Source organism: Gallus gallus, chromosome 9 (assembly GCF_016699485.2).
Source record: "Gallus gallus isolate bGalGal1 chromosome 9, bGalGal1.mat.broiler.GRCg7b, whole genome shotgun sequence".
Taxonomy (NCBI): domain Eukaryota; kingdom Metazoa; phylum Chordata; class Aves; order Galliformes; family Phasianidae; genus Gallus; species Gallus gallus.
In genome coordinates, this window is record NC_052540.1 from 17,341,341 (window position 1) to 17,360,544 (window position 19,204).

The 19,204-nt window shown below is 45.7% G+C and overlaps 1 protein-coding gene and 1 long non-coding RNA gene across 9 annotated transcripts in view; one reads left to right on the forward strand and one right to left on the reverse strand.

Moving 5' to 3' along the window:
• The window catches only part of KCNMB2 (potassium calcium-activated channel subfamily M regulatory beta subunit 2), a 117,067-nt gene that overhangs the window by 25,050 nt on the left and 72,813 nt on the right, over positions 1–19,204 (reverse strand). The window contains exon 1 of one of the 8 annotated variants that reach the window (XM_015291506.4): positions 16,399–17,357. The exons of the other annotated variants lie outside the window; for them this stretch is intronic. The gene's annotated coding sequence lies outside the window, so the exon portion shown is untranslated. Of the gene's footprint in view, positions 1–16,398; positions 17,358–19,204 lie in introns of those variants that run through there. 8 annotated transcript variants of the gene reach the window in all.
• LOC121113440 overlaps positions 1,435–19,204 on the forward strand; it is a 242,546-nt gene continuing 224,776 nt past the window's right edge. The window contains exon 1 of the long non-coding RNA XR_005862178.2: positions 1,435–1,668. This is a non-coding gene — a long non-coding RNA (uncharacterized LOC121113440). The remainder of the gene's footprint in view (positions 1,669–19,204) is intronic.

Consider the following 19,204-nt stretch of genomic DNA (forward strand, 5'->3'; position numbering starts at 1 on the left):
CTGCTGATCTCAGGTTTGCTAATTTGTAAAACAGTGTGAAGAACATGCTGCAATTGAGAGTGGAGCAGCTGAATTATAGGTACTTATGCAGCACAGTAGGGATATGAATTCTCGTTATTGCACAAACCTGTCTCTAATTAATAGGAATAGTAACATTTTCTTGCTCAGCTTTCATTAATTCAGACCGATAGCTTTGGAAGACTGGATTGGGTTAGGAATGGTTTTTAGTTTTCTTGGAAGAACAGGACAGAACCACAGGACTTTCCTGACTTTTCAGTATGAGTCCTGATCTCCTTTAATGTGCAAGGAGCAAAATTACTAGCAGTGCCCTGCTGTGTGTAACAAACCATCTGTCACCATAATTGTAGCTTTATTTTTTTTCCCCCACATACTTCTGGGAGAAAAGACCTAAACTTCCCCAGCTGCCTGTTTGAACTGAGCATTATGAAATGTATTTTAGAACCTTGAGAAACAGCCACAGTGCGTCCAAAGCCTGCTTAAACCCGAGCAGCTCTCCACTGATGCTGGCACCTGCTGATAAAAACTGGCTTCGGGCTTTACCTAACAAGCTGCAAACGATCTGAACAGCCATGACTCCTTCAAAGGGAGTTTTATAGGCCTTTCCTCTTCTCTGAGGAGGCATAAACATATCAAGCCCTCAAATTATGCTTTATTTATCTCAGTGGAATGGTGTGATGTTGTTCCCACAGAAGCACTGGTGATACTTCACCAAAGCAGACAGGAGGGAATGGCATGAGGAGGAGCTGAGGCATGAGTTGGTTTAGCCATTGGTGGTGAACACCAAAATATAGCATAGGCTTCAGCCTGGGTGTATTTTATTATTTTGGGTGTTTCAGGACTAAAAGCAAGGGCTCTCTAGAAGGGTGATGGTAAAGTATGAAAGCTGAATGGCTACATGAGGGACAGAAGGCTTCACTTTGCCTGCCAGAATGCTTTGCCCCAGGGGGACAACAGCCACGTCCCTCTCAGGGTGAGAGGCGTGGGAATAGGTATGGCAGACAGGACTTTCTTCCCAATGGTTCATTGAAAAAATATTAGTCTTCATAGCTTTCTTACATGAAGTACATACTGACCATTGAACTGCTCTAAGAAGGGCCTTTTATTGATATGACTCCTTAGCCAAGCGTAATGCAATTAAACAATTGGATTTCATTAAGCATATTGACAGGGTGTCAGTGACGATTTCCATTCCTCCCATTATTTCTATAAATAAAGTCATCTGACATAATCAGAAAATATGAACATGCTAAGACCTCCATTAATTCTTCCCCATACTAATCTAAGAGCTGGGCAGATGTTTATTAATACCTTGTTACACTGCATTCATCAGCTGTTTCCAAAAATAGAAAGGCTGAGACCTGATCTCTTGCTGAAGGTTAAATGAGAACAGATCTGCCTAAATCTAGACTTCTGATTAACTTTCTGACAGTATTTTTGTTTTTTATCAAAATATTTCTTAAAATTTTACCCTTTCTTTTCCTCTCTCTCCCCCTCTCTAGTGTGCTTTGGACCATGCATGAAGCTCAGTGGTGCTCTACTCCTTCCAGCATGGAATTCCTTTAGCAGAGGTCCTGAAGTCTCTCTGGATTTCCGTGGAGCTGAACGACATCAGCCTGTGACCTTCCCTCTGGTTCTCCCTCCTGGAAGGTATTTAAAGAGAAGTGTCCAGGTCCACTCCATTCGGTGCTGGGCCCTTGCTGATAACTGCTGGTGGGTTCTTGTGGATGGGTGTGAGAAACAGAAGGTAAGGGTGGATATGCACTGGGCTGTGAGGGTGCTGGGGCTGACCTGTGGGATGTCACACACCACTCTGGGTTCCTAGAGGCAGCTTTTGGAGCTGGTCAAACCTCAGCCCCAAGTCATTTCCCACTGTTACCTGTGCTGGCTCTTCTACTCCATAATTTACTTTGTGAAAGTACTTTTGTGCTGTTCTTTACAATTTTGTGCTCAATAACCTTAGGTCACTTTCTGATCTTCCTCTCCTTTCCTATTTGTCTAGCTCTTTCTTTCTCTGTCCCCCGCTCTATTTTCCTCAACACCACATGGGGCTGATCCGTCTACTGACTGGGTTGGTGCAAGCCAGTGCATTTCCACCCAAGTCATATCAGCAAAACAACTGTCCTGTGACCTCTGTGACCACTGCAGATGCTTGCCTTTTGTGCACAGTGCCCATGGCTACATGGTTGTATCAAGAGAGCTCTGAGGTTCAGGTGGAAGCCAACCCCCTGCTTGCTCACACTCCCAGTGTGCTTAGGCTGCCTATAGGGAAAGGAGGCGCCTGATTTCTGGGCTGAGCCAAATCAGGTACAAACAATGCTGATTCACATCAGCTCTTCATAGAAACAGAACATAACATATATGTCTGTCTTACTGCATTGAGACTGCAGTGGGGCCATTTTCATTATTTTGTGAGAAGCTAAATCTTGCTGACAGAACTTTGTGAACTTCTCCTGAAGGACCCAGCCTCTCAGGTTCAAATGGAGTTGCTTTCCCCCCCCCCACTTAAATGATAATAATTGTTAAGATTTTGAAAAAAATTACATTTTCAAGTACACTAATAAGGCTGAGATGAAATTGTGCATGTCTTATGACCTTTTCTCCTCTGAATACTGGGCTATTTCAGTTCCATATTTAAAGCCAGGTGATGCGTGGCTCTTCTCATGACTGAGATTTACTTTCAAGGGTAAGATGTAATGCTCTGAAATGGGTTAGGTAGCTCTTGGTCTGAACCTGTCTTGATGTGTTTTGGCTGGGCCACACTTGAAACAAAGCTAGCACATGTTGAGAGTTGCTCAGGTTTGGGGCTGGCCTCTTATTGCTGCTACATCCAGTACCAACACCTGGGGGGGGGCCTCTTGGTCTTCATCAGGCCTTAAAGAATAATTGGAATAATATTTTCAAGAAAGGTCGCCTCACTACAATGGGGGGTAGGCATGACCCAAGGCCTATCAGGTGGCCATTAGTCCAAATACTAGATTGATGTACTGGCTGATGGGAACTTCGAAGTACGAGTGGTGGTGGCCAGCCCAACCTACTGCCTCTCGTGCTGTGCTACCTCATCCCTTGCCATCCCAGTGTTAGAGACAACAAGGCATATGATAAGCGGCTCATCAAACCAACAAACAGGGTCTGTGTCAAAACTTTTCTGCACCTCAGGAAAAAGGAGGTGGGTGCAGAACTGTACTGCTTGAACCTGCCAAACAGATGTATGTGGATACTCATGCTGCTGCTGTTCTCTCTCCTGACTTGATTTCAATAGTGCTCAGACCTTTAATTTTACAAATTCATTTGAAAGTTGTGTAAGAAAAATCAAATAAAAAATCTTATTCTGCTTCCACTGCTTTCTAGCTCCTGCTCTCCTCCTTAGAGCTGGATGCTGCTCATCTTGTCTGTCATCTCTGAAATTATCCACTTTTAGCACACTCTTCCCCTTTCCTGGTACTGCATTTGCAGAAATGAATATAAGCACCTATTCTCTGGGTCAGCATTTCAATTAGTTTTAAATCGCACATTTCTATTTCCTAGGTCTTTACTTATTTATAATTATTTATATTGAGTCTTTTTTTGAGTGTTTGCATTGATTCTGATAAATCTGTTAGGTGCTTATCTCTATAAACAGATCAATAGCTTTTGGACTGTGTTTTCTGAAGCAGTAGATTGAGAGGCTTGCTTCAAACTTGAAAGCCTCTGTATGGAATTTATTAATATATCCATCCTTTACAAATGTGTGATTCATAGAATGACTTCAACTCCACTTAAAAATAAGTGGATTTTGTGCCGTTTCTTCATGGACCATGGATAGTTCTATTTGGCAATTACCAGTCTTACACCTTTTTACTTTACAGACTCCCTGAGCTCATGAAGGGAACTGACACTACCTGTCATGACAAAGTTCTTTGCAGAGCTGACAGGGTTGGGATATTTACAGGCCTTGTTAATTATGGGTCCCAGCAGACAAGGAGGACTGTGGGCACCTCCAAGGGACTCAGTTAATCCCTTGGGATCTAAAAGGAATAATCTGACAGGAGTCTGTCTCCCATCTCAAATGGTAAATGCTCCCTTCTCTTAAGCTGCAAGAGGAAAAAAAAAAAAACAACAAACAACCCTACGTCCTTTAAACTGATACTGAATTGAAACTAGGCACAAAACAAGAATTTCATTTTTATTTCTAGCTTGCTCAAAAAAGACCTGTTTGCTCTGTCATTCTCTAGGCCTATTTTGGGCTAAATAAGAAAACACAGTTCCACAAAATCTCTGTGTGAAGCCAGCAGAAACACAGTAAGATAATAGTGCTGCAAGATAAGGGGGATTAAGATTACCTCTGGGCTTTTTTAAGAAATAAAGGGTGAAAAAGTTAATGGAATGCTCAAATGGGAGATGTTGCTGGGACCTGCAAAAAGTGATAGACTGAGATAGCTTGGTGCACAGCACGTTCTTTGTGTGGAAGACCGTTGTATGGCCAGCCTTTTCCACGTGGATTCAATTCCACATGGATTATGGCATGACACCTTTAGGAGCTATGGGTAATGAAGGTGATAATTTCCAGCTGATGTACACAGTAAAGAAGTGGCTGAAGCACAATGATTTGGCCATTCCCATAATGAGAAATACAACGGCTGGCAATACAATGGCATAATCATTGCAAGATGGGCAGTATGTCTCCTGTTGGCTGGAGGATCCCTTGGAGGATGTGCTATTTGTTACCATGGTGGAAGGGTCTGTCTATTGATTACGCCTCATTTAGGAAAGTCTAATGGTTGCCTCCCATCCACTTGTGATTCTTCTGTGCCTATTTGTGTCTTGCTTAATGCAGGAAAAGGCTCTGGTGCAAGCACAGTACTGCCTCCTGTGTTCTGCATTCAAGAGCAACACAAACTGAGACTTTATATTGTTGTGGAAATTAGAAGTTGCTCTAATCTCTGTGGTGAGTGTAAGTGGAATATTCCACGGAGACAGTAACAGCCACTCACAGTCCAAATGCAGTGGAGGCCTGGTTCAGCTTGTCTTGAAGCTGAAGTAATATTTCTGTTGTACTTAATGGACATCAGCCTCAGCCTCAGAAGAGCGCACTTCAGATTGAACTTCTCTGCTTTTGCAGAGATCCTATTAGATTTGCAGAGTTGATATTAGATTTGCTGTGTGGTATGAGAACATCATTATTCAGTTAAATTACTTTTTCATTTAATAATACATTCTTTTCTACACGGGTTTTTTTTCTTAAGTCCTTTCTACCTGTTTGCCTTCAAGCTGGTTAGGGAACTCACGCTGGCTTTCTGTCTTGAATTATTGCAGTGTTGCTCTGCAGAATTAAACAGCTCTCACCCACTTCTCAAATGAGTGTGGCTCTGCGCTAAACTTCTTGTCTCCTGGGCAGAGTGTCCCTGTTTTACTGCTGGGATCAAACCAGGAAGACCCTCTTGAGTTACTGGGAAACTTAAATGAAAAGAAGTTCTTGGCCGTAAGCGTTTCCTCATACCTGAGCCTTTTCTATTGCAGCATGCAGGGAGGCTCTGTGGGCCCTTTTCCAATGAAACAGATCTCTGAGCTCCAAACTGTATTATATTATTTGTAGTATTTACATTTGTAATGCTGGCAGTGTACTGAGTGCTTTGTAGAGACACTGGAAGACAAAGTCCCTGCCCAAAGAGCTTAATATTCATATTTTATTCAAAATGAAAAGTATCCCTACTTTGAGTCTGTAAGACACCGGATTAAAAAGGCTTTTCTCCGTATGCCTGCATATAGAAATACAGCCCCAGGGGGAGCAATGGAGGCAGCTGTGGAGGGAAGGGAGCCAGGACTGCAGTGCACAAAAGCAACCTGGAGATGTGCTCCCAGCCTGGGGTCCTCATGGACCCTCTGTCCCTGCGAGCCCAACTGGGATCAGAAATAAGGAGGATATAAAGCGCAGTTCCCTAGCCCTGACTGCACAGACTGCACTATGCCTGATATTTTGTCACATCATAATTAGTTGCTATTTCTATGTAAGCACATGAGAGTGATAAAATTATTTCTAAAAACACATTAATTCATTAATAATAGCATTTGAAGAAATCTTTGAGAAAAGCTATATTCCTCCATGGGGTATACTTGAAATTCAGTGGAAGAATCATAGAATAAAGGCTGGAAAAGACCGCTGAGATCTCCAAGTCCAACAACAAACACACCCCCACCAGTCCCACTGACCACATTATTCAGTGCCACATCTCCATGCTTCTTGAACGCCTCCAGGGGTGGTGACCTCACCACCTTCTCGGGCAACCTGTTCCAGTGAAGTAGAACTGGGATAACTTTGCCATAACAAACAACAGGGAGAGTGGAATGGAGCACAGTGTTCAGGGAGGGAACAGGGAGTGCATCTAATACATTTCTGAGCAGAGTGGAAATCCAGTATTACACACAGGGAGAAGCAGAGCCAAGAGTTGTGAAGCCCTGAGTTCTCCAGCTAGCTGCAGAAATTTAACATGTTTCCACGAGTTATATTTGTAAAAACAAAACTGGAAAATTGGGATTAGCAAATGAGTAAATTAAACTGGAATTTGAGCAAAGTGATTTGAGAGAAGATTTAAGCACTCCAGTCATCACTGGCTTTGCCTCCAACAATTTTTTTTCCTTTGAAAACAGTCCATGAATTCTTACTGGATCTGAAGTTGTTTCCACTGTAGACACTAGGGATTTTGCAGGGAAATCTGCTGGTGTTACGGAACAGCAACAAGAACAACCCCTGAAGAGGCATTATGGTTCTGACTTAATGATCTCCCTCTTGTGAAGCGCTCATCATGGATACAATTTCTGGGCTTCTCTCCTGGCCACAACACAAGGACAAACACACTCAATGTAAACCTTGCTGAAAGCGTCTGTAACAGCCTAAACCCAAATCTGTCCTTCCAGAGTTAATTACTTCTGAAACCTAAGCGAGACGCAAAGAAAACTGCAGGTACTGGCAGGACAAGTGACTCTGGCTATTGGCTGCACAGCAGGAATGTCACCCTATGGCAGCAGGCAGGGAACAGCTGTGGGGGACCCTGAGGTGCACAACGTGCCCAGCAGCTGTGCTGAGCTCCCTGGCAAATTCACTAAGCTAAATCCACCCCCAAACAATGTTATGTTCATTAACGCAGGAGCTGGGGTGCTGACACCGATATGAGCCAGAAAGCTCAAAGATGGAGAAAGCAATAAGCGTTAGTAAAAGGAAACAGCAGGTTGTGAATCACCCTGATGATTTTGTCACTGTTTGTCTGTTCCTGAAAGACTCAGACCTGACATTTTATTGTACTGGGTCTCAAGGAACACTGCAAGGGTGTTAGAGATAGGGAAACAGGTATGGGGCAGTCCAACTACTCACCGTGATCGTACCTACTGAGTCACAATTAGATCCAAGGCTTCCCTCTCCAATTTGTGAGGTTAGATCATGCTGATTTCACCAACAAGGTCATTTTAGCACCCACACTTAATCCAAAATCTAGGTCGATACTTGTTTAGGCGATTTGCGTAATCTCTTTAAGACAATTAACAAATGTTGATGCCCTAAGGAACAATCTCCCCGCCCTGTCTGGAGCACAAGGATTTGAGGTCAGAGTTAGGTGAAGGGTCTTTTCAAGGCAGTCTGGAAACAAATCAAGTTCTCCTTAGAGACAGAGCACTTAGAGAGAGGAGATTGCAAGTAATTTTGTATTGCTTTTTGGGTTCAGCCACTTGGCTGCTTCGGAGGCAACCAGAACATGTGGCGCTGGTGCTGGAGCACTGGTAAGTCAGGAGCTTTTGCTCCAATGAGTTTTCCTGTTCCCACAGTCACCTGCAGTCCCTGACCAAGCAGTGCATGAATGCTCTGATTCCCTTCCAACATTGCCACATGCTGCCTCTTGGCCTGTCAGAGCACTGGCCCTGGGGCCAAGTGATGGGACCTAATTTCTAGTTAAGGGAGAGGATGGGAAAATTCACTCAAAGTCACTGATGCTTGAATGCCAAGCTGCTAATCTTCAGTAAGTCCTAATTCAGAAATCAGTCTTCTTTATCGGAAATACTTACAAAGATAATCTGTGGATAAAAGGTCAAATGTTCATTTCAGGCTTTCAGGTTAGATTTTAGGAAGGGTTTTGAGGAATAGGCTTTGAATCCTTGCGGCCAAAGCTACTCTGTGTATTGTGGTTGCTGGGTGGATCTGAAACAAACCATTTCTACATGCTTTTGGCTGAGAATATGTGGCTGATATCTCTAAGATTAACCCTCATCTTGCTGATTGGTCCAAGAAATATAACCAATCCCACAACAGTGGTGTTTCCATGAGGCTGCTATCAAGTCATGCAGAATTGCCTGCGTGCAGCTCGTGGCATTGTTGTGCATTTAACACCTACACTCTTCTTCTCCCTTAAAATGATTGATGAAATTTTATCTGGATACAGAAACAAGCAGGGCATGAAGGCCCATGGGCGTGGGTGCTGTGGACACTCATCTCAGGCACCCTGCTGCCTCACTGCTGGCAGCAACAGATAAGTGTACCCATGCTCTGAGCTAAGGTTCACCGGATGGAATTGCATTCCGTTTGCAGGTAATATTGGACTACTGTACCCTCATGAGCAGACGTCACTGGTTGTATCAACTCAGGCTTTGGACTGAGAGAGAGTTTGAAGCATAACTGCGGATCCTGAGGCCAAATATGCCAAGCCTGGGAGCACATCTTGCAGCAACTACACCTGGAAGCAGTAGTGCAGCTCACCTAGTGAGGTTTTACAGTGATGCTTGCCATCCACTCCATAGGAAGCTTGTTACCTTGTCTGGCTGACAAATTGCAACAGCGATGATTTTACTCCAAAAACAAACAAATCTCCCACTAGACCAGTGAGAAGCAATATTAAATCTCATTCTTCTACATTCAGGAGGCATTTATATAGGGTCCCAGGAATATTTTGATATTTGGAAAAATGGCAGCTTATATGAGAAAACGGAAGCACCTAACATACATATCGCAATCTTCTTGGCATGGCGTACAATATTGAAGGCAAAAGGTATATGGAAGACATTGACTAAAATAAAACAATATTTACACACAAGGCAGTCAGGGAATACGGTAAATGCAAGAAGAATTGTTGATGAATCCAACACATTCTTGGCAGGCCATTCAGACCAAGCTGGAGTAGGGAGGACCCTTGTTTTGAAGTTGTCTGCAGCCTTTGTTGCAAACCACTGCTAAATCACATCTCTGTGTCCTGACTGCAGAGCTGGGCAGAGCACACGGCAAGACTTCTCAGCCCAGGGACCTGCCTGTAACACAGGTCCCAATCCTTATGTACTTTCTTCTATTAATGCCGGACTGAAAATCTTAAAATCTGAAAGCATAATGAAAAGACACTGAAGTCATGCAGAATTACATAAGTCATTTAATGCTCAATTCTTGATCTAACGTTTGTTTCAGCTGAAACTCTATCAGCTCCATGGGATCCATTCCAGGTTTATTCCAGGGCAACACTGAACTAAGGGGCCTGTGAAGCTGCCAAAGGAAAACACCAGGGTCAGTAATAGCATCTGCTACGGCCCAGCTCCAAGGCCTGAATGGAATTTCAAGGAGCAGAACTGATTGCCAAGTCTGCTCACAGTCAGTCAAAAGCCTTCCTATAGACCTCTATGTTCAAAATGTTGGTAGCCTAAAAATGCCTAGCCCTATATCAAACTCGCTGAAACAAAATCAACACTCAAAAAAACTGAAACAAACCTAAAGAGATGGAACAAGAGCTGCTACTTTGGTGACTTCTCAGGGGCAAGGTGCATGAGGATGTAGAGGATATATATAATTGCCACATAGGTATCACATTCATGTGCTGTTACCTTTCTGTCTGTAAACACAAATAGCTGGCCTGGTGGAGGCCAACAGCCATTACCTCCTTCTTTTTCAACCAACCTGGCTGCAGACCAAAGCCTGCTGTTACCAGTGGTACAATGCACAGCTCTCCCAAGCTGCTCATTGTGGTGGCACTCAGAAAGTTGGGGTGGTCTGGTAGCTCAGGGTGCAGCTGTATCATCAGAGGAAGCACTGATGTTGACTGTTGTGTCATCACGCCATTTTTAATGTTATGTATCCTAACGTTGTAACCCAACATTGCTAGGAGCTGTCAGAGCAAACTTTTAATTTTTGCTGTGTTAATTTCATTGGATAGATACAGTTCTTAACACACAACTTGCTGAAGTTACAAGTTACAACATGCTGAAGATGGCAAGTGAGAGCAATCAGGCCTGGAGCTGCTGGTGGATGCTGGCTCCAGGTGCCCACCATCAAGGTCAGATTGGGAGCAGATAAATAGCTCCCCCGGGAGCTTTGGTGGCTGGTTTGTGGAGTTCCCTGCTGAGGTATTCTGAAGAAGGCAGCTCTGGGAGGTGTTGCCTAGCAGAGTGAGGAACAATTTGACATGGAGGAAGAAAGGTGCATCCAAGGTACGGTGTCAGAAGTATCAAGCTATTCTCTTTCTATCTAAGCGATGCTTCTTTGTGTTTTGTGCCCTTAGTTATTGTAGCCTTCTGGGTGAAAAAGCATATGTTTTGTTGTGCCAAGGTGCTGCTTTTTGTGTGTTTACCTTAAAGCTCAGCAAAGCTCAATGTGTGTGCTTTCCTCCTTGTGTAGGAATGTGGCTATAGAAGTGGAGTGCAGAAACCCATCTATTGATTTATATCTCTTGGTGTTTGACAGGAGCAGATCAGGGGCTCAGTTCAGCTGTTCGAATGTACAAAATGCAGCCTGGTTCTGCTACTGTTATGTGCAAGTTATCTTTGATGCAGCCAAGTTGCTTTAGAAGTATTGTAGAAGGTAAAACAAAGCCAGCTTTATAGGCAATAAAAACAGAATGGTGTTATTTAAGCTAAAATGAGTCAATATTTGGAAAATTCCACTGTTAGCAACAAGACCTTGCCTGAAGGAGGCTGCTTGGTGCTGCCTGCAATGAGCCCATGCCAGATGGGAGAGCAGCACAGCAGCATGAGGCAGAGCAACAGTGATCCTGTAGCTGCGGGGAGGCACTGTTGGGGGTGCAGCTTGAGGGTGGTGAGGGCTTGACAAGAAGAAAGGGCAGGTGGGCTGCAAGGGGTCTGGAACATGGGGAAGCACAGCTTTAGTTGTATGGTGGCACAGGATGAGTGGTGGGGGCCGTATGCCTGGTGGGAGGGGATGTAAGCCTAGTTTCTGAGGCATAGGGTGAACAAGGCATAGCCACAGGCTTTAATTAATGTGTGGAGGAAAAAGCCAGCTTGGGTAAGGTGTGAAATAGGGATCTGAACTACCTGGAGGCTTGTCCCTGGTTGTGCTTGAAGCTGACTGTCTTATGCTGATGCTTGTCCTACAAAACTGACAGCAGTAATGAATGATATTCTGTGTTTCTGTAACCTCAGCACACCTAACAATATGCCATTGACACCAATTTTGAGGGCTGGATTGCAGCCAGTTTTCTGAAGTGGCAATAGCTTGGCTGTGGCCCTGCAGTGGAGAGCACTACTGTGTACTGCTTGTGATCTGGATGGGGTGTGGGACTTGCCTTTCCTTTCTCAGTACCTCCTTCTCCAAGCAGACAAATCTTCCTTACACCAATGCTGTGTGTCCAGGATTGTCTAGAAGGCATTAAGGATGTCACTTGCTCAACCTGAGCACCTAGGTAGTCTCAGTGGGAGGTTCAAGCTAGAAAGCTACCTTCTCTACTTACACAAGTGTGTGTGTGTGTTAATCAGCTTTCTCACATTGAAGCAGGTGTTTATGGTACCAGACAGCAGGTGTAATGACATTGCTGGATGAGTTCTGAGACAAACTATAGCAGTGACTTATTTAATGCAACTCCAATGAAGCCAATTTTGTTTGTTTTGGAGAGGTACAAACCTGTGTGAGAGAAATAAACCTTCTTTCTATCACTGGTCCATTGTGTAGGTCAGAATCTTTCTGGTTATTTGAAGGCTGAATCTGTTATTGGCCACTGTTTTGAGTTGCGAATGGAAATCTCAACCTTCAGGTTTGTGGTATTTCTCCATGAAAGGAGAAAGGAGCTTCCAAGCATCTTTTGTATGCAGAGGAGACTGATATGGTTGAGAGATGAACAGCTTTAAAGGCTCCTTCAAATCTTGGAGTGTGGGTCTGCATAAACCATCTCATGCAGAGTGCAGCTTGCACAAGCTGCATGCTTACGCAATTAGGGTGAAGCTGTACTGTTTCTCATGGGGCTTAAGAACTTGATGGTGACACAGAGGTGACTCCCTGGTGTCTGGTCACGTCCTTAATGCCTGAGTGGGAGGGAGCTGGCACTTGTTCTGTGTGGAGGAGTGGTGGGTCTGTGCTGGGCTGTAACTGCAGGCTCAGAGCTGAGCAGTGATTGCTGTATCAACAGCACCTGTGTGCTTGTTTGCTGGGCTTGGTGCTTATTTTCATGGATCAGGAGGTTGCAATCAATTCCAAAAATATCAAGAGTACAGTTTTAGCCCATTAGTCAGATCAGGAGTGGATGCGTACTTTGAAGAAATTGCTTAAGGGGTAAAAAAAAAAAAGTATTTAAAAGTATCAATCTTATAATCACTGTGAAGAATTGACATCAGCAAAGTTCTTCCTGTGCAGTGAAACAAAACGAGTCAAAATTTCCAGACTTCTGGCTTTCCCACTGATATGTAAAAGCAAGCAATAACCTTCCTGTGGGCAGAAAGGCAGAGCTGCACTGAGGGCAGAGGTGTCCTGTGGCTTTAAGACTGGGCAGTGATGGAGAGCTTTGGTGAATGCTACTGTAGAGATATAGGATGATTAATGCAGGCATCTGAGAACACTTAGCTTTTGGTGTTGTATGTTATTTCACTTACGGGGCTGTTAATATCTCATCAGGCCATATCTTAATGATTAAGAAGAGTCTGTTTTATCAGTAACTAGGGAGAAATGCAATTATCTTTAAGTGGTGGAACTCCTGTGCTAACTGGATAAGTGGTATTCGATGGCTTTAATATCTCAGCTGAAGGCTGGCTGGGAGGTGCTGAAGCTCTGGAGCTTGTGTAGGGTTAACACAAGAGCAATGTGGTGGGGGCAGAGTGATGGGGGGATGGCAGAGCTGTGGGACACAGCAGCATAGGTGTGAGTGGGAGGGATGGGCTGGAGATGGGGAAAGAAAAAGTTCTGGTCCTCCCACACTGAGCCCCTGTGCTGATAGCAAATTCTGTCCAGGAGCAACCTGTGTCTCCTCCTGTTGGCCTGCAAATAGCAGGGGCCTGCAGACCTGTCAGCAGCAGTGGGATGGATGCTCCATTCCTCTCCCTGCAGCTGAAACTTCCAGTGCTTGTCAACACCACACAGCATTGCTCAGAACTAATTAAGCTGAACACTTGCATAGGCAGACTTCAGTTTTAAGCAGAATAAACCCAGCCATGCCCTACCCACATGCTCATGACTGGGTTCATTCTATTTGAGACTTTTATTCATTCTTCCATCACACAAGACATTTTCTCTCCCTCTCAGCACTTCTACACCAGCAGTAGAGCTGAGAATTAGAAGCAGAGTGGGGGGGGGGGGGGAGAAAAGGCAGTTTTCAAAGCTTGCCTCATCTCCAGTGTGGAGGGCTGCTGTTCAATTCAAACAAGCCCAGTAAGGAAGCTAATTGCTGAGAACAGTGGGATCTTCCAGAGCTCTAATTAGAGGTGATTTTTAGATCTCTGCAAGAGCAGGAAACCTCTGTTGTTCACATACAAGTGAACGAGATCACCTTACAGCTGGGAGTGCAGCTGGCCTCTTCTAGCAATGGGCATGGCTCTGCTGAGCAAATGGGGAGTTCAATGGACAGGAACTGGATAGAAACTTGGCTGTGATTCCTCCTGCACCCCTGCAGCGTGGCTGGGATACTTCTGAGCACAAAGTGGCACAAAGCTTGAGCACAGTGCTGGGTAAAGTCAGCTGGATTGGGACCCAGCCCAGAACATCAGTGTGTGCTTGAAGCACCAGGGTTACAGTCTGGCTGCACTGGGAAATATCTGTAGTTCAGTATTAAGCATAACCTTTATCTAAATATCAACTTACTTTTTAACTCTGTGCTTTGCATCTTGCTTAATTTCTGGTGAGATGCCTACTGAAAGCAGCCAAACACTACACCCGGCAGCACTGACCTGTGAGTGGGCACAAACAAGTCAGCCTGTGGCCATGTGGGAGCCAGAGGGAGTTCTGCCACAGAGTTCAACTGGCACTAAAATAATTCCTGTAGAATTGCATTTCTGCTATTGCACTGTAATCTCTCTGCTGTAGACCTCTAGCTTAAATGCACATTAAAGTCTGGGGTCAGGCTACCTGGCAGTGAGTTAATGGTCCATAGAGTGGCTGCTGCTGTGCTGCCTCCCCTCCATTAAGAGGCAATGTTGCTGAAAGTGGTTGGTGTGCCCCAATTAATGGGGCTCATGGCTCGCCCCTGCACAAGGGAGGACGCTTGTTGCATTTAAATAAGATATGAACCCAAGAGGCACTGCAGAGCTTCTATATCCAAAAAGGAGACTGAATTGGGGTGGGAAATCCTGGTGTACCCCCTATGGATCGCTTCTGGGGAATCATGGACCCCTGTCCTATTGCTGCATGGGGCACTGCTCCTGCCTTACCTTAGAGAGTATTTCAGACATCAGTACTCACATCTGTAACCTCTGGATGAACGTGTAAAACCCAGGAAGCTCCTTTTTATCAACACCCTTTTGCTGGCAAAGCATGCATCATCTGGTTGCTGGAAAAATTATACACCAAACGATCCTTAATACAAAGAAGAAAAATGTTGAGTCTCTGAACACATGCACTACTCCAGCCTGCTCAGCTGCCTCAGGCTTTTGGTAGCAGCCTGTGAGGCTCAGTGCTATCTGGCACCCTGATGCTTGGCATGCAAAGAGGCACAGAGAGAGGGCAATTTCTCTGGCTCGCTGAAAAGAGTAAAAAGATGGAAATAAGAGACATTTACCAGCTGTGGTGGTGGGAAGGGTGCTGAGGCCTTCTGCTTTCCTTTCCCATCGTTGTGCTGCTTTTCTCTCTGGGGCCCCATGGGGCATGCAAATCCTACACTCCCATCTGGAGAGCAGTGGCTGCAAGCTCCCTCCAGAGCCCATTGACGCAATCTGGGTCATTCGGGGAAGGTTGTTGGGAAGGATCTTGCGCATCCCTGTGGTGCCGGTGCTGGGATTTGCCTTCCATGATGTGTGAGGGGCTGGGCTGGTCCCAAACCCAGCTCTCTCAGCCTGCTGCAGCTCTGGACTCCCACAGCACCCACTGGGATGCCAGCTGAGAAGTGGATGTGATGACCCCACTCCAGGGACATAGGAGGTACCTTGTGGGATCCACCTAAGCACTTTCTTTGGATGGAGAGAAGTCAATGGCTGAAGCTATTGCAGTCACGCTGAGGAGCGGAGCCTGGCTTCCCTGCCTAGGAGCTGCCAGTGAATAAGGGGATTTCTGAAAGGCAGTGACTCCCTTCAAGGGAAGGCAGGATTTCTTGAGGTGGGACTGAGTGGATTACTATTACTGCTAGGAGCTAATCTGTATGGCTGCTTTGTGGGATTCCCTAGTGTCTGCATTTGGTACTTGGCAACAGTGGATAAGTGTGCAGAGAATTTCTGATTTCAGAAAGGCCATGCAAAAGCATATGCATGCAGGGGTGCAGAGCAAGCGACATCAGTTTGTATTTTAGCTGTGTGTCTAACAATTTCTTCCATTCCAACACTGGTTTAGTACAGAGGGACCACAGCTCAGTGGTACCTTACTCTAGGTTTTTACATATTATGTTAGCGTATCTAACATTGTTTGCAAAGATTTCAACTCCAGAGCCATCACCGAGGTGCTTGTCAGCCTCCTGCTCACCACCCACATTCCTACACAGAGGCAGCTGCTCCTCCAGCCCTGTGCAGTCCCCAGTCCACATTCAGTCCCCATTCTCTGACCAGCTTGAGGGTAAAGCAATGGTCACCGTTGCTGGTGCTACACACACTATCTGGTGTGCTGCTACCAGCCTCAGTGCATTCAGGAGTATTTTGATTTCTATGTGAGAGGCCCAGAGTGTTTTCTAGCAATTGTTACAACATGCATCACTAAAATATTACCACAAACCTTTAACTACACCATAAATGCTACCAGCAGCAACTTCCTCAACTGGAAAAAGTGCAATTTATATCTTGAAGCAGCTCTTGAACTAGTTTGCATATAAACATCCTTCAGTCCCCTGACCAGCCTGGCTGCTGTCTTTGCCTGGCAGACAAAAGGGCTCCAGGAAATCCTTTTGGGAGCCTCACTTAGCAACCAAGCCTGAGTCCACTCTAGCTTTAACAACCCCCATGTGGCTCTGCCCAGTAGCCTGCCTGCCTGGTGCGGTCCCCACCTCTGATGCCCCACAGCAGTCACCCTGCTGTGCCCAGCTTTACCTTGCCAGCAGCAGTGCCTAAAGTGCAGATATCAATGTGGTTGGAGGATTTTCCCCGTCATCTCTGTGCTCCTGCGATTTCCGCCCCTGGTGAGCAGGAGGCTTCCATGGAGCTCTTGGTGTGTATCCAGTTACTTCTCCCTGCTCTTGCTGTTCCTGGGTTGTTTGGAATACTTTGTATTTCAGTAGAGGTAACACCAGCGTTCAGTGATTTCTCACCATCAATCCATCAGAAGGAAGCAGCTGAGCAGACTGTCTGAATGAATACAGCCTTGAGAAGCAGAGTTTCTTCTGCCCGTGAGTTACTTCCCAATGCTCCTCAGTACCCCCACATTTACAGGTGTTCCTCTTTCCACCCACTCTGCCTGGGCTTCTCACGTGCCCCCAGGGCATGGTGCTCACTGCAGGTAATGCCTTTGCTCTCACTTCTTCCTTGGAAGAAAACTGCAGGAATTGGGCAGAAAATCCAGTTTGCAGCAGAGTCTGGTGGTGGGGCAGCTCTGTTCCTGCCCTGATATCTTCTTGTGGTTCCACCTTTTCTCTCAGAAATGCCAGGGCTGTGATGGAGCTGCTGTGTGGCTTCTGTTCCTGTGCTTGCTGAACTCTGTGTATCCTTCCCTGTGTGACACAGGGGGCTTTCCAGCCCTCCTCTCTGTCACCTCCATCCGGACCACTCTGCCCTTGGATGGTGTTTGCTTTTCTGAGCCAGGCGTGTGCTGGAGCTGCTCGCTCACCTCGCACTGCTCTCCCACTCGATGCACTTGCTGTTTGCTCCTATAGCAGGAATAAAAGCTGCTTTTCCTGGCAGAGGGAATGCATGGTCTGCAGTTGAGATACAATCTTTTTCCCTCCGTTTGTTACGTGAGGTCTCATGAATTAAGAAGCTCCAACCCGTCTAGACCTTATACCAGTCAGTCTGATTCATCAGTGGATCTCCTTGGAAACTCGCTGTTCCTCTCTGATTTGTTACAAACATCTCTCCCAATTTAAAGATGAAATACAGTGAGAGCAGAAAGAGGAGCTATACCATGTAGATACCTCATACAGAACCACGTGCCTTGTGTGCACAGCTGCACTGATGTGTGTAGGAAGCAGCCTCACCATGCTGTGGCACAGGTGGGAAGGGACTGCCCTGTCCTTGCTGGGAATCTTTCTCCCAGGACAGGGTGATTGTGCAGGAAGGCAGTCCTAATGGGTGCCAACAAACTGCCTCCAGTTCCTTTTACAGGGTAAGTCAGGACTCAAAACAAACTCCTTTGTTTCTGTGGTGTTTCTCGTGTCTGGGCAGAAGTGCCCCAGGATCATGCCCTCTATTCTGGCCATGCTCAGATTTGTCTGAAATCTTGGCTATGAATGCACTGCCCCTACCAGCACAGCCTCAAGTGCTCAAAGCTCAATTTGCTGAGTAATCTGGGCTGCAGTGAGCAGCTGCTGATAAATGAGGGTTCAGGCAATCAAGCTCATTTCCAATGCAATTAATCCATGTCAGGAACATGACCTCTTTCTAGCTAATTGAAGTTCTTGCAGATAGTCTAAGTGATGGTAATAAAGGGCTGGCTCCCATAGTGGGGGAGCCCCTGGGCTGAGGATGACACCTATTTGCCCTGCTCCCACATGGCTGAAGTGACACAGGAGGGTGGGCATCCTGCTGCGTCCCTGGTTTATTACCTGGCCCAAAGTGAAATACAGGGGGAAGCCTCTCCTCCACCTCCTTCCCACCTTTTTGCTTTCTTTGTAGAGCTTAAAGGAAAGAGCAAAGCTGTGATGCTGTCAGATCTCAGTGCTGGTGTCTGTTGGTAGGAGGGAGGAGAAGCAGAGGGGGCAGCATTAACAGGGCACGCTCTGGTGGAGGGCACCAGCGTGGGAACTGTGGCACTGTTCTGCACAACCACAGCAAGTAATTTTTATGAATTAGATCTCTTGAGATAAAAGCTTTGTTACTGCAAAACAATGAGCTCTCCACGCTCTCAGTAGTACAAACGGGCTTCATTTGTATTGGGAAAGATACAGGCTTATTATTTTTAGTCTGTTTCTGTAGCACCGGGAATTCTTAATGTGATAATCAGTGTAACTGAGGAAATGAAAGTACAGAGAGTTGCAGTGCTCTCAACAGGTGATGATGAACAAGCTGCAATGCTGCTGGAGGTCTGTGGGCTGTGCACAGGTGATAACAGGAAGGGGCAGGAGTGATACCTGCAGCCCTGGCTCAGCCCTTCCCGTGCATTTCTCTGTGCCCAGCACTGTTCTGCCACAGTAGCAGAGGGCTTCTCCCTCTTACAGCGTTGCACAATTTGCTGCAGAGCAGTTTGGCCATTAAATGAAGTTGCTTTAACATATGCAATCAATTGCACCATGACCTGTGTTTGTGTGCTGCAATCAAAGGGTTCTGTGCTCGGGGAGGGGGTTGAAGCCAGAGCTGGAGGTATGGCTGCAGTGATGTGTGCTCTGTGGTGTGCACACTCATCAGGAAATTGCTTATGTTACAAAGCAATTATCATGGTTTAACATTCCAACAGTGTTTTGAAGGTGTATGTGCCAGGGGGCTTCCATTTGCAGAGAGGTTTTTATTGCACAGACGTGCCTAATGGCTTTACTGTTTGAACCACACTGAAGTGTTTTGGAAGCTAATTTGTGATCTTTGTTGGAAAAACTGCATGTAGAACACTTGCTCCGTTGCAGGGTGCTATACTACAGTTCCCTTATGCTCTGTGCAGGTTTAACTGGGTAGAGCCACATACAGTGTTTTCTACTCCCCTACTTAATTGTTGGCAGTGTGATGCTCAGCTGGAGCACAACACATCACTGAG